Source organism: Idiotropiscis lumnitzeri, chromosome 7, assembly GCF_059441095.1.
Source record: "Idiotropiscis lumnitzeri isolate Australia: NSW breed Sydney's pygmy pipehorse chromosome 7, RoL_Ilum_1.0, whole genome shotgun sequence".
Taxonomy (NCBI): domain Eukaryota; kingdom Metazoa; phylum Chordata; class Actinopteri; order Syngnathiformes; family Syngnathidae; genus Idiotropiscis; species Idiotropiscis lumnitzeri.
In genome coordinates this window covers 5,280,846-5,296,940 of record NC_142397.1, presented here as the reverse complement: position 1 = coordinate 5,296,940, position 16,095 = coordinate 5,280,846, and the positions used below count along the sequence as shown (strand labels likewise).

Below are 16,095 nucleotides of genomic sequence, written 5' to 3'. Positions count from 1 at the left end.
CTAATTGGGAATCTTAACCAGAGCAGTTAAGCTCTTTGATTTGGACACTTTAGGAAACCGTTGTGAAAGGTGTAGCAAAAGCGCAGTTTGGGCCACTAACAGGTTTTGTTGTAAATTTTACAATACATTACAATACAACTTTATTTCTTCAAGGTTTCTCATTCACACCATTGACTGCCTTGGCAATTGTTTTTTTTGATGCCTTAAAAATCTGTCTGGACATCCATGGCAATCACCGACTATATGGTGGCCAGAAATGGGGCTGCTGAAAAAATAGTATAAGCAACATAGTGATGATTAGCACAGGAAATGAATAGATATTGGATGGTTGTTCCAGTTAACCTCAATTCATCCTGTCTGTTAAGAATATAAAAATGTTGCTTGTACAGTTCGTGAAAGTTATTTAAGACCAACCAAACCTTTTCCAAATATAATTGATCTCAGTGGGAAATTTAGTTTTGCTTTCATTCTGGATCTTTGAACGAAGTTGTGTTTGACTTGATTTTTGTGGGCCGTGCTCCAATTCAGTTTAGTTTATGTGCATCCTGTGTGCTTTCTTGCCACATTTCCCATGTCAAAGAACAATCAATGACGCTTTCCTCTGAAAGTGAAACGGTTCCATTTGAGAAGTTACTGAAAATGTCATTTAAGGCCACTGCAGACGGAATGATTTACTCCGCTACTGCATGATCATGCTCGTCTGGTCACACATTGTGTGCGTGCGTGTGTGGGCGGGGGCGAGTCAGCGGGCCTCACCCTGGCTGTGAAATTCATCTAGGTTCGTGATGGTGTGTGCAAATGGAGTAAGGGCACCGGCTGCGAAAAGCTAATGCAATTTGATTAGAAGTTAACTGCAAAGCAATATTTTTCCTGCCTGGCTGCACTGTGAGGGGGACAAACAGGGAGGGGGGGGACTATTTGCTTCTTTTCTGTGTGGGTGAAAGCAAATGACTGATGAGTGGGCCTGAAGCCTTGTGTTCAATTACCAAACATCTTGCTCATAATTGGGAATCCAGGAAAAAGGACTAAATGTGAAAACAAAATGTCTTCCCCCGTGAATCAACCAGACTGTTGTGTTAAAACTTCCCATGACAGGAGCAAATGCGGGTGCAGGTTGGTTTGTATTCACAGGAGAGCATTTTTTTTTCTCTCTCTCGCTCCGTGGCTGCTGGAAGAGATTACATACGGAATAATGAATTACAATACGTCATGTCGTGTAGCAGGAAGTGCCGGTGCCCCTGCTGTCTATCATTTGATGAAAGAGTGAGCGCTTTCATTTTGACACGTTGTGAGGCATCTTGTGACATTGCTTCGGCTAGCACACAAACAGGCGTTGCCACGGACAAGGAGAGAGGGGGGAATGACAGCCCGGATTTTTTGACATTCAAGTGCCGTACCTTCACAGAGGAAATATGAAACAACTCCCTTAATCCACACACACGCATACATGCACACACACACACACACAAAGGCTCATGTTACGCATCTAATTTACATACAGTATGTGTTCTCCAGGTTTTGAAATAACAACATTGTATTAATGGTTTCACAAACCCAAGTTGGCAGCAGGTAGAACGACCCAGTTACAACCACAATAAGTGTACAAGAGCAGAAAAAAATATTTCCATCTATCTGTCTGACTGTCTCGCTGCCTGAGGAGTCAACAACCTTTATGAAACTGAGTTATTTCTTGGGCACTGATTAATTCAAAGGGCAGTGTGATACACAAACACTAATCATAAATATAAACTTTGCTTAGATTACATTGAACAATGTTATGTTTTTATAAATAATTTATATCCATTTTTAGAAACTGGTCATGCTCAGGATTTTGCACAGTAATTAGGAAACAGTTAAGCTCAATATGCAATACTTTATTTTGACAAATATTCAAAAGAATTTTCACGTCGACAACAATCCTAGAAAATCACAATGTTCCATCACTGGTGATCTATTTTTTAGGAGAGTCTCGCGGTTCACTCATGTGGTTGTCCTTGCCAGTGGGCATCACGTTGGTAAGCCCTGATCTATCATCTATCAAATATACACGCACCGTATGACTCACCTTTAATAATGAATTATGAAACGGCACAATCAAATTGTGGATATCGCAAAACTACAATTACAGAAATACAATTCAGTTGTCGACATCTGTGATTTGCATAGTTGATATCTGCATCGGATGATATCTTTTCTTTGCCATAAAAAGAGTATAACTGTGGATATCTGAAATGTCAATCGTGGATAGTAAAAATGTTGTTGCAGATAACTGAAATGTTCTTTTTGACTATGAAAACCGGAAAAGAGATAAATATTGACTTTACATCGGAATTACAGATATGCACATATTAAGCTTATAAACAATCAATTTACACTCCTATTCATACCAATGGACAATTAAGAGCAGTGTTTTCCACCATGCAATGCGCCAAAGCACCCATTTTACATTCTAAATTTAAAATTTGATAACTCGTATGACAACTGAAGAAGTGATCGTTTGAATTTAGTCTCAAATTAAATGTGTGTGTGGGTATTTTCATTCATCCAGGCAATTTCTCAAAGATGGACATTACCCAATTTTGCGAGTCCATCCTCAGTCAATTTCATACATAAATAATTGGTTATGTCGCTTACAAAAGTAGTGGCTTGCAGCCGGGAAAATACGGTATCTTACGGGGACCCACTTCTGGTTTCATAATTTGACCAACCGCTTGCCTCCACATGCATGCTCAACTCCCAGTTAAAGGGCCAGTGTTGCAAGATTTCATTCTGCTCTGAGTGCAAATATTTCTAATTCCATACACACAGTGCATGAGGGACGAATACAGGGACGAATTTTCCCGTCATCGCCCCCCAATATGGCCGTCTGTCTTTCCGTCCCTGGTACGGAATGCACACCTCTGCAATATCATTCTCAGTGAGAACATTGAATCGATCGCAACCGGACTGCTCTATCTGTCTGAGAAGACAATATACCTTTCATCGAAGAAGGCTTCATCAGTTCATGCAACAAGGCTTGTTTAGGACAGACCAGCCAGGCTAATGTGATCGATTCAATGGCCTGAGAAAGAAATTATGAATGACATTATCCACCAAACCTTGTTCCATAAACTGATGAAGACCTCTGGTGAGAAGCGAAGCCAAATGCCTGCTGTTCTAAGACAAAGACAACGGTCCAGTTGTGACTCTCAAATTGACTTAGTGTAAAATCTGGGTTAGTTTAAGTGAACACAAAACTTGCAGAAGGCCATGGCTTATTTTGTTGTATGAATTGCAACTGGCGGATTCACAGATTTCCTGTAGCTTCTGCCCTCGAAATGACTTCTAGTGTGCCATGGCATCTGGTTGGGAGTCGCTGATTTAGAATCTTCAGTGAACCTTTGGAATGTGGGAGGAAACCGGAGTACCTGAAGAGAGGCAAAAACATGGGCAAGCTCAAATAAAACACAGGTACTACATGCATAGTTTTTAAGGAAGACGAGGGCAAGGGAATCCTTTATTTTAACATTCTTAAACCTTTTACAACTGTGTGAATATATTTAAATTCATAACTCAGCACTGACTTCCCTTCAGAACTTGTCTTACTGATGTCCCTTCAACCCGGTCATACTGAGTAGTCAGAAGCGAGCTCTTGTTTCCAAGTACAGAACCAGTTCTGGTTATCATGTCAGTTGTCCTCCTGTCTCATACATACCCTCTTGTGGTTGGCATCTCAAAGACACCCCACAAGAAAAGCCCAAGAAACAGATGACGACTCAAATGATTTGCTGAAGTGTAACATTAAATGCTAGATAGTAGATAATTGCACTCCTATGTCATCCCAAAGACAAATGTGGTCACTGTGTCTTTGCTTTTGGTTGCTAACCCCCGACCACCCGCATATCTCCCTCACCCCACAACCGTTCCACACCCGGCCGTTTGGAGGCTTTTGCATTCTGCCCCCATTGCCTGATTAGTCCCCACCCCGTTGACCAGCATTGAACGGGTTTTGGTCAACTTAAGCAGCAGAGAGAGTGACCCTGACATTTTGAGAGTGTCTCAGGGAGGAGAGGATCCACTTAATGACCACTTTTGCTCTCTGGCTAGCAGCCCTGACTGGGTCGATAATTGCTTCATTAGTTAATCCGATTGAGTGCGGGAGCAGGCTGCTGTCGATGTTGACTTACCTCCCTTTCTGCAAAGAGTATGTCTTTTATTGATTTCATTGTTCTCTCGCAGAGCCTAACTTTTCCCTCTCAACTGATCCTCACATTTGCACCAAGAGAAACTAAATGAATTCCTTTGTTTGAGCCCCTCTTTTCTGCATCCACTGTGTTCTCATTTTGAAGGCGATCAATAGGCACCATTTCTTGCTAACACCAGCGGCGTAAATCAGTGCTCTGGAATGTAAATTAATTCGCCACAATGTTAAATGCTACTTGACAGCCTAACGAGAGTAAGAAACTGCTGCCTTTAAAATATACAGTAATGGCCGCTTTTGATTGACACTGATTGAGAGGTATAATTTTACATTAACCTTCTCGAGTGCCTTGACCTCCTATTTTTTTCCGTGAAGAAAAGTGAATTCAAACTACAGCTATGGATGTATGAGTTCCCTGCACACTATTCCGTATCATTTTACATTGTGTATCTTTAACGACATTTCCAGTCGACTGACATCTGATCACACCGCAATGTGTCGTGCAGAACCAGTGACAGGACAGTCTGACTTGCTTCATGAGGTTAACTTTCCTTTTTACCTCATTTGAAACGCTACTTTCAATAGAAATCTATACATAATATTGTTCAATATTATTCAAAAATGCATTTGTGCAAATAAAGTTCAACCCCCTAGCGAATGCTTGAATAGGTTTTGTCATCATTAGGGTCAGAGGTGAGCTGGCAATCATCCTTAGCTGCTTTTAGATGAAAGGCGGAGTATACCCTGGAGCAGGGGTGGGCAAACTTTTTGATTGGCGGGCCACAATGGGTTCTCGGAGAAAAAAAAATACATTTAAATGAAAGTGAACAAAAGCATTACAACATATATTTATATGTCGTTGAAAAACCAAAGTATTTAGAAAAGAAAACATTAACAAGGTTTATTCATTTAATTCTTTTCAAGTTCAGCGGGCCGCATTAAAACGTTTAACGGGCCGCATGTGGCCCCTGAGCCGTAGTTTGCCCACACCTGCCCTGTAATGGTCATCAATCACTAGTGCAACCTGTTACCTCCTCACATCATTTACCGGCGACAAGACACAGTGAGGTTCTTCATCATACTGACAAAAGTTTCTCATTTCTTACATTGTTAAATTACATTCTTGGAGCGTGGTATGAAAAACATCATCATATGATACTCGTCTTTTTCCACAAACAAAATATCTTAGCTTTGCCGCCTTTTTGAGCGCATGAAACAGTTTAAAGCAAGGGGTCCAGGGTGTAATCTTTGGAAACCACAACCTTATCAGCCTCCTGCAAATGGGCCCGCATACTGTTACAATGAAGCATCTGCCAATGGATCCCTTGTCTGCTTTATATCGCCATTGTCTGCATTTCACCGGCCCTGCTACTGTACGTCTTATCAGCTCCCTTCATTCCCCTCGGACTCTCCCAGCTGTGTCGTTTTACACCGTTAGTCCTTTTTGTAATAACTACTTTCAGTCGCTTCTGGGATCATTCGCTCGGTCCTGCTCCGACTCACACAGCGATTTGTTGCGTCCTACCGGTCCTATCCGTGTTCATAAGCCCATCGGCCTCCTCCTAAGTCACCAAGGTGTTGGTTCTATTGACGATCTTCACGCAAAAGATTTATTTTGAATTGTGACTAGCAAAGACAAAGATGTTCCTGTGAATGATCACATTCTAAAACAAGTTATAATCCGACCAAAGATTTGTAGAAAACAAATATGCTGATTAAGATGCGCAAAAAGTGTATCCTGCGACAAATGCTTTCTATTTTACATGAAATGTGGAAAAATTAAGAAATCCGAACAAACCAAATGAATAGGCGAGAAAATCAAATTTAATGCAAATAATGTGGCCGCGAAGACGCTACTAGCATGTAAAAGATTGCCCCTCACGGAATTGAATGAATGGTTTTATGCGCTTAGACATATTGTCATATAGGACCATGAAATGAACGATAAAGCGAGATCTTGGCGCTCCCCGTAAGACCTATCTCATTTTATTTCATTGAATGTCATTGCTCTGCATTATCCCGTTATTACGGCCGTCATTACATTACACACAGGCAGTCGACGTGAGCATGCAACTGTTACTTGCCGTGGTTTAGTGTCAACCTGTCTTTGTCCCCTCGGGTGGGCTTTATAATCCTCGTATTGAGGGCGCATGTTGTCATAAATTTGCCGTGACAAATTCCCTCTGAATCCATTGTGCTCAGCGAAGGAAAGTCATTCCATAAAATCTACAACCTTTCTGGAGAATTGGTTTCCTCCAAAGACTGAAACAACACCTTTTTGTTTAATAGTTTCAATTGCCAATGTAGTTTTGATCAGTGCGTTTCCAGCTTTATACATGAAACGAAACGTGCTGTGCCATGTTTGAAGTATTCAAAAGATTCAGCGTGACGTTTGCATGGTGCACGAATAAATGGATGAAGTGATGCATGATAAAATGCGACCAATCGTGATGTGGCTGAAATATTACTCACAGACTGATTTGTTTTTTTTGCTCATCTCCACATTGGAACGGTACGGTGGCCCAAAGGGACAAAAGGCATGGTGTTTGCAAAGTGTTCTCATAAAAGCTGTGACAGTTGCGGTTATCATGCCTGTCAATGTGTGATGTTGACTGCTTTATGAGGTCTCCGATGCCAGACTTGCTTTGGAAACAGAACTGGAAAGAAAATATGTTCCATTTTAACATACAGTTACAATACTGGGCGGGGGGTGTTGAATTCAGGCTCATGTTTTCCAGTGCAAAGTTCCCATATATCGAAACCTGACTGTTAGGTTCATTGTAGACTTTAAATTGCCCTTTTGTGTGAATGTAATTGTAAATGGTTGTTTGTACTGTTCTCTGATCACCCTTCGGTGTATGCCGCCTCTTGCCCCAAATCAAAACCTACGTATGCTTAAGAACATCTTAAATAGGTGTTAAGCACAGTGGAACACAGATTCTTGAATGTTCTACTGTAAATTTCCAAACAATTTGAGTCAAACCAAGAGCATGGGGAATAACATGCCTTTAATGTTCATATTTTGTCAGCATACCGTATGACTATCCTGTCACATTTTTCAGAAAAATTCAATATTCCAAAGAAGAAAAGTTGTATCCTTGCAAGGATGGCATTAGAATATGCAAGTAACAAGCCAATAAATCGATGAGGATTAATCAGAATTTGGTCACGTTACCTTTTTGGATAAATTTGACAAACTAGAAAATCATCTTGAAAACCTTTCCCGAAAATGTCATTCAAATAATTGTCATAACGTGTGGATATAAATCCAAAATGTACAATGAAAATACATGTTCTAGTAAGAAAATAAACTTTGGATCGACGATAACAGCGGTGGGCAAACTTTTTGATTGGCGGGCCACATTGGATTTTCAAATTTGGCAGAGGTGCCGGACCAGGAGTAGGTGGATGAAGTGTTTTGGTAACCTCACCTTATCAGAGAAATAAAAAATGCATTTACTTTTAAATGAAACTGAACAAAAACATTACATCAATTTATATGTCTTTGGAAAACCACAGTATTTAGAAAATAAAACATTAACAAGGTTTATTCATTTAATTTTTTTCAAGTTCGGCGGGCCGGATTAAAACGTTTAATGGGCCGCATGTGGCCCCCGGGCTGTAGTTTGCCCACGCCTGGTCTATAACGTTCAATTAGTATAGATCCAATATGGTGATTGGGATCAATTCTGTATACTTAAATATTAGATGTCTGCTGGGTCATGGTTACGGTGCGTTTGGCGGTGTGCAACTTCCTCATCGTGCCCTGGCCACCTACGCTGCGCCACTGCACAAAACCATTTCTTGACGATGCGAGTGACAGTTCTATGAAATACGATTCAGAGGCACTATAGGTGAAACGTTCTCAGCCCGTCTGCTATTTGTCATCCGCGTGGGATGTACAGTGGAGCTGTTATATTCTCGACCCAGCGTGGCGCCCTTCGCCGCCGCTGCCTCCTGTATCCGCCTGGCTAAATTACCTGGCTCCGTCAATGTAATTCCCCAGCAACATGAAAGGCGTCTCTGACGTGTCGAATGGGGCACTCTGCATCTGTCAGCTGCTAGCGTTGTTTATTTCTCACCTCAGCCTGAAACTATTTGTTGGCTTGTCACTTAATGGCAGCGGGGGCCGTCACCGATGCAGACGGCGGTACTTAAACGCCGCCTGCTTCCGGCTGCGGCTTTGAACAACATCCCAAAGTAAACACAAAGCGTACAGATTCTTGTTATTCCTCTTGTAAACCGGCAGTGAATATTCTGAGGAAAAACTTCAATCATTTTCTCTTGATTATCTACAATTTCCAATTGCTCCATGAAATTACCACTTAAGCGAAAGATGTTCCTTGTTATTGCACTTCTTTTAATTACAAAGAAATCTTCAGCACACTGCCATTTCAAAGGTGAAGTCACTACAGATTTTTCTCCAATCATGTGAAGGAAAAAAAAGTGCTTCCCATCCCTTTACAAAAAAACGCTAGTTGTACGTGGCCGCATCAAAAATATCCAGCAGATGTCGGAGTGAAAATGGTTTTTCTTGCATAACATCCAGCTGGTGGCGTCTCGGTATGGGCGTTTGGGAGTGTGTCCTGATGTTCCATGTTGGTGGTGAAGAAGAACTCCGCCAAATGCTCTGCTGGAGCGTCAATATGCTTCGATAACCTTGCTCCCGCTTGACGGTTCGACAAAGTCTCGCCGCAGGAGTCTTCAAGACTGCAGCGCCATAAAAACTGTAAAAATTTGACCAAGATTTCCTGCATTAAATGTTCCAATTTTGGCCATTAAGATGTCACAATTTATGATCTCATTCGATCAAACCACAGAATGCTATAGCCAGCATGTGTTCTTCCACCACACGCATACTTGCGTGTGTCAAATTCAACAGGACCACCGAGCTTTTTTAATGGGGGTGCATTATGGAAAACTTACCTTCTAATTGTTGGGAAGTCATTGACGACTCGTCAAGTGTGAAATTACACAACCTAGTAAATCTTACCTGAGCTGCTTATTTCTGAGAAAGTCTGAGTAAGCCACTGTGAATTTTGATGAATTTTGTCATAGTTTATGTATTTTCTTACAGAGTAGAACTCCATGTTACAGGCCAGCTCGGTTGGGGAAAGATCCAGGGCTACATTAAAGGGTTGGACTTAACTCTCTGAAACACTAAATTGCAAACCAAGATTCAGATTCAGCATAAGTTGTCGACGTGGTGCTTTGACCGGTATATATTTGCCAATATGCTTGCTGCATGCGCTACATGCACTTATCTGCACACTTGATTGGTCAGAAGTTTAATGCCGCAGGATGCTGAGTCCACAAGTGAAAATACAATGTTGTCTTTACGCCCCCCCCCACCTTGCCCCTCGTCGTCATGGGAACAGAAATTGCACTCTGCATTTGCTTTGCAGTCTGGAGGAGAGGTTGAGCTGTGGCTCATTTGTGTGAACCAGGACCGCCCCTTCATAACTGGCTAATTTTAGCAGGAAGAAAAAATGTGTTTAAAAAAAAATAAATAAATACCCGACCCCGGATAAGCGGCGGATAATGGATGGATGGATATATATATATATATATATAATCACTATTATTATTTTTGTATTTCTTTTTTTTTTTTTTTATCCATTGATGAAAGCATGACAGCAACACCTGCAAAAAGTTTTAAAATTGGGGGAGTCAGCCACTTTAATTTAATATCGAGCTTAAAATTTTGCCTGATTTGATACTAAATTGAAAACAGACTTATTGTAAGATACGATGTGGCCACAATAGCAATGCATCTTGCTTTGAATAAATTATGGAGACACTGTAGAACCAGCGTACACTCTCTGCTGCTTTTTCGTTCAAAAATGAGCAGCAGCATCAATAGGAAGAAAAACATTTAGCTAAGTCAGTGACTCATTCACTGATAAAATGTAAGTTAATGTGAATCTCTGTGTAATCAATGGTTACTTATCCGATATAATATTGTCTAATTTAGACTCTAAATGCCGCCTCGCATTTACAGGCCCTCACCATAAACCCCGTGGAGTAAACCAGATCACTGTGCATGCCGTTTCGAGGCGTACCTCGTTTAGTCTTACTTAGGTTATTTAGAGCCAATCACCCTTCCGTAATAAGAAGTCATAAAATGGAAAGAGCAGTGCTTGAATGGCGTGGGACAGCTAATCTACATGTGAAACACGGCTACAGAAAGGGGGAAATGAGTTAGGAAGAATTGTCACGAAAATGCGTGACGGATGAGCCACGATAGCTGTAAATGTCACCAGAGTCCACATTTGCAACACAAGTTGTGCTTACAGAGATTGAAAAACAGTCACTGCATCACAAGTTTCCCATCATTTGTGAAATATGATCAAGAGTTGAATAACAGCGATTTAGTACGACTAAGTTGGGTTCTGCATAGGTACCATTTAAGATAAAACATTTCGGGATGGACTCTCTTCTTACGAAGAGCTTTCATAAAAAGAAAGACTTGACGATTTGAAACAAAAGTAATGTTCTTCAAAGACTAAGTAAGTGGCCTCATTTCAAACATGTATACGAAATGAAGACAAACCCCCCAATCAGGTATTTCCAGGGCCTCCAGACCTCAGTCAAATAAGCACTATCGTGAATCGATGGACGGAGGATCAGTTGTAATTGGTACCAAAACAACCTCCTCCGCTCTTCTGCTGCAGTCGATCAAACACAGTAGTGCAGTACCTGAAGGGTGGCGCCCAGCACTCTGATTGGTTGCTGGAGGGCTACGACAATTCGAATGGATTCTGAAAAAAAACAACTCTGTCTTTGGATTTGACAACGTTCTCCTTTAAGTGGGATGATTGCGTCACGTTTCCACCAAGACTCTTGCGACACAATGCATGGCCCCATTTGTTCATCTATCTAAAGCAGATTGTTTTTGATCCTGTTCCTCGAGGGCCGGTGTCCTACCTGTTTCCCATCTCTCCCTGCTGCAACACACCTGATTCAAATGATCACGATTGTTATCTAGCTCCTGCAGACCTTGCTGATGATTTGATCATTTGAATCAGGTGTGTTTCAGCAGGGAGGGATGGAAAACAGGCAGGGCATCGGCCCTCGAGGAACAGGATTGAGGATCTCGAGCGAAAGTATGCCAGTAACGAACAGTGACACAACTGTATTCTTCTCGGTCTCTCAACTATGTACTCCGTCACATCAGACTGAAACATCACAGCCAGGCCTTCAGAACAAGCTGACAAGTTTCTGTTCCCAAAACTCACCCTCTCACTTATTCAAACTTCTACCGGACAAATGTTAGGCAAATGTTACTTGAATGACTCTCTTATTGAAATTCTTTGCACTTTATTGCATTCCTTGAGTGGTGGTTTTACTACCTGATATTTCCAATGGCATTTACAGTACTTGCCACTTGGCCACAGAATATTTTTCTTTTTTTTTTTTTTTTTTACTTTTACTCAGATTTTTTTCCCCATTTTATTGTGTGACCCATGTAATTTTTTTTATAAATGAATGGACCAAAGATATGAACTTTTTTTTTTTTTTGTGATCTCTGCCCTCAAGCAGGTTTCAGGAGCCATTTGCATTGCATAGAACAGCTGCAGGCATTAACAAAATCCTCCTCCGTGCCTTCCATGCCCAGCTGTCTACCCGGTCGCATTGTCATGGGCTCGGCATGGAGCTGAAGACGAAGCCTAGGCTGATTGTTATGCTAATAAAGGTGTTATTGATGGGTGTGGCTAATTGCCGTATGCCGTGGAAGGTCAGCGGCATCTATGGTAGAACTCAGTGGCTTAAATGAGTTAAAGCCAGAAGCCTCCAGAAGATAACGTCAGCCCGTTTCGAAGCAACAAACAAGACCAGACCTTCAGGGCAAAGACGGTCCCATCCAGCCACATTCCAAAGTTGGGGGGGTCTTCAGAAGGCGGGGGATCCTGTGTCTTGCAATGGGTTGTGTTTAAACAGTCGTAATCAGATTTGAGTCCGTTGTGGGCTGGGCTCGGTCTGCATTCTTGCCCTGAACAATGAGCGGCTTAAGGTGACACCCGGAAGGTGCCTCTTTCACACCCTGCAAACAAGACAACTAAGTAACCAAACTTCATGTGTGGCAAACCGCTGAAATCTTATTTTAAGACAGTCTCACAAATATAGTTGATACAAAAGATGAATGAAAATGTTCCAAAAACATTTATTTTACAGGTCAAACTATTTCAATGGGGTCAATTTTCAAGCCGTCTGAATCTGAATGAAATTCTAAGTTAAATTGCTTACCTGTAGCAAAACTATTATTGATTTCAAACTAATCCCGCACAAGATAGTCAAGTCAAAGTTCAAAAGACACACGTCAACTGTAAGCTCTCTGGCTGCGAGGTAGTCGGCGTTTGTAAGTGACCTTCTCCCAGGATAGAATATCTGACCCCGGAGATGCCTGGGGGCACGCAGGTCAAAGGTTATGAAAGTACACACAAGACATTAACTGCTAAAGTGCCTCGACATCATTCCAAACATCCATCAGGGGTTAAGTTACAACATGACCCATGTCAAATAAGTCCCCAAACCCGAACAAGGTTGCTTGAGGGCCGATGACTTCGTAATTCAAGCATTTCAGCTGCACATAGCAGTTGAGATAGCAGTGTCTAAGACATGTCAAAAATGAGGAATTTCCCAACAAGAATTTATTGCCACTAATTGTATGGCTTCTTTGTGAACACTTTGACGTTCCGTTATTCACTTATTGTATCTGTCGAGCTCCTCTGAAAGATATTCTGTATTTGTACAATGATTTCTATTCTTTGCAAATCAAACACACAACCACTGGAAATCCTGTGTTAACTTGCCACATGGGCCTCGTTTTGATTCCTGGGAGGAAAAAAAATAAAAAAATAATCACATGTTCCTGGAGTCAGTCAGGAGGGCTGCAGTGTGTATTAGGGATTCACTTGAAAATAAATAAATAGATTATATTTTGGGGCTTTTTCAGGAAAAAAAACACTTCAAAATATTTACATTTTTAAATCTTTAAATTTAAAGATCGAAAGATTTTTTTTAAAATTGTCAATTAAATTCGAAAAAGTGTCTTATGTTTATTTAGGAGAGTGAATAATTTTCATTTCAAAAGATTTATATTTGAGGAAAAAAATTATTTAAATTGTAAAATCTTAAGAGAGAATAAAGCAAGGTTTGTTTCAAATCCTAATCCTGTCATTTAAGAAATAAAGTACATTATTACCAAAAAGACAGACTTCTAAAATGGATTGTTACAATATAATTACAATACAATACAATTGTTATTACAAAAATCAAGATTTATTTTCACAAATAACATAAAAGAAAAAAAAAAAACTTTTGATAGGTTAAAAATAAATAAATAAAAAATCCGACAAAAAAACGGTCATTTAGCAATTTTTTTCCAATGACAAATCATTTTGCCAAGATTTCTTTGGGACAAAATGAAGTTGCAATATTTCAAGAATGTCCTAACTTTGAGGAGTGATTATCAAAATGCCTTGAGGTGCAAAAACGTCTGTTTTGCATTTTTGTGAAAGCTCTGCCGTGTAACTTGACATTTTTATTTTGTCCAGTATAGCTACTCCAAGCAGTCTTCTGAATAAGTACATGTTCTGCTGTTCTATATTTGCAACAAAATATGTCTGTGCATGTGCGACATATTGATTCCTGTTATCATGTCTCTTCTCCTCAGGCAGTGGCATGTGGACGGCTGCTGACATCAACTCCAAGTCATTCCCAGCTGTCTCTTGCTGAAATTGTTTCTCTGTGTTGAGGGGATCGAAATGTCAAAGTCTCAGAAATTGGATCACAAGGAAGTGGTGGAAAGTGTTTGACATCACATGTGGGCTTAACCCTGACTCCTGAGCTGCAGCTTCCTATACCCGAGCGCCAAAAAGAACTCTGGGCGAAGATGAAGGTTTGTCCGGCTTCTGTGTTGAGCTTAACTGGAAAACTCGAAATATGACAAGCAATGCAGTTAAAATGTGCAATTTTATCGCAGCGTGCATGGCGGGAGACGGCCCATCAAGCGTCACTTGAGACGACTAATCTGGTTTTAGTCTCCAAACACACTCAAGTGGCTCAAAAATACATTTGCGTGATTATTTGTGACCTGAGATGAATTTGAGGGTTAAATGACACGCTGCTCAATTCAATTAGGAAAACGAGGTTATCGCACAAACAGCGGCAGCTGCGGAAGTCTGCGCCAAAGCAGATGAGAGATCAACGGGCAATCTTGACGTGTATTATGCCTCATGGCAAGGGCTTGTAAAAATAACATTGTGCGCTTTGCGTTGCGCTACGTGTACCGAAAGTCTCTCCGGAGTCCGTGATGAACTACACTTTCAGATGCAGGCTGACAGCAACATGATGAGCTAATAGAGCTTCCTCCCTTTCCTTTTAATGTTTTGCATTTGGCTAAAGGGGAGCACAGTGAAACCAACCCCCCCAGCGGCCCGCCTCCTACTATTTGTGGGGGACAGGAACCGAGCCCGACCGCAAATAGCAAATTTTCTTATACTGACTCGCTCACCGACATGGATTTTTCTATTTGTCCACTGGAATCCAGCAGTTGAATCCCACCGACGTATTTATTAAATTACTTTTTTCAACAGGTAGGCGTGGATGAGGGTCACAACGAGCTTGTCTGTGAACTTCAGGTTTGTAATGACTAACGGATCCCTGTAGATGGCAGCGTTGTCCCTTTTTTTTAAATTCGCGATCAGTAATTTGCGAAATGTTACCATGGTCAAGTCCACTGCAGTTAAAAATATGGAGAAATATTCTATCAATCTCAATCAGAATTCTGTGTTTTGTCTACTGAGGGTGCATAGAACGCATTATTGTAAAGGATTAGTTTCTTCTTTAATGAATAGTGCATGAATCTAATCACGGTGATTATGAGGGAGAGAAATACCAACATCGTAGATGCTAGACACGTCACACAATATATTCTTATTGCAAGAATTCCACTTAGGTGACTAGCCTTTTTTTTTTTTTGGGACTAAATTGCAGTTAAGCCACGCTTTGATTCAGCAGACAATTGCCGCAGGCGTGCCTGCGCTTCTTCTTCACTGTTACATTGAGGTGAAATTAAATTACTCTTACCACACCACACGAAAATTGCATAGGATAATTGGGCAATTTTTTGAGAAATGTGATCGCTGGCCCTTTGCTGACTGGCAGAATTCAGCTTGTCCTATATCGTAGTATTTTCCACGACAACCAGAACAATTCAGAGTAGGGATTATTCACAGACATGAACTATCATGATCAAATTTTAATAAATCATTGTCTGTGAAGCGCATTGGTACAACTGCGCAGTCTAACAAAAGCCATCCATTTTCTCTTGCGCTCATCCTCATTAGGGTCACGGGTGAGCAGGAGCCTGCCGATCCCATCTGACTTTGGTCGAGAGCAGGCATACATCCTAGAGTGGTCACGACCTCAGTGGTTCCATAACCTAGTTTATGAACTGAACTCTGTGGCTAATATTAGCGTGGGTGACTCATTGTCAGTTTGATGGAGGATATGACAAAAACAGCCAACAATGTGGGAACAAAAGATCACCATGAAGTTCAAGAATTACATTTTAGCAGAAACTATGCACACACAGACAACCCGGCTGACATGAGAAGAATATACGGAATGTCTGGAATATGTCTCCTTGGCTTAATGGCTTAATGTAATGCGTCGTTCTTGGACTGAGAGTCCATAAATAGGTCGCAAGGCAATTTTTGAGACTTGAGAAAATCTCAGTGTGCCTTATCGCTACAAGTATGCTATGCTTTTTCTTTGGCTTTTATAAGTAAAACAAAATGAGATACCTTTAAAGTGGTACAATTTAGAATTCACCCCCCCCCCCCAAAAAAAAATGCTAATTGATTACATTTTCTTTTATTTTTTTTGGGGGGGTTACAGTATAGTTTTTC

The 16,095-nt window shown here is 40.9% G+C and overlaps 1 long non-coding RNA gene across 1 annotated transcript in view; it reads left to right on the top strand.

Moving 5' to 3' along the window:
• The window catches only part of LOC148333192 (uncharacterized), a 50,480-nt gene that overhangs the window by 4,281 nt on the left and 30,104 nt on the right, over nucleotides 1-16,095 (top strand). The window contains exon 2 of the long non-coding RNA XR_015844249.1: nucleotides 13,857-14,081. This is a non-coding gene — a long non-coding RNA (uncharacterized LOC148333192). The remainder of the gene's footprint in view (nucleotides 1-13,856; nucleotides 14,082-16,095) is intronic.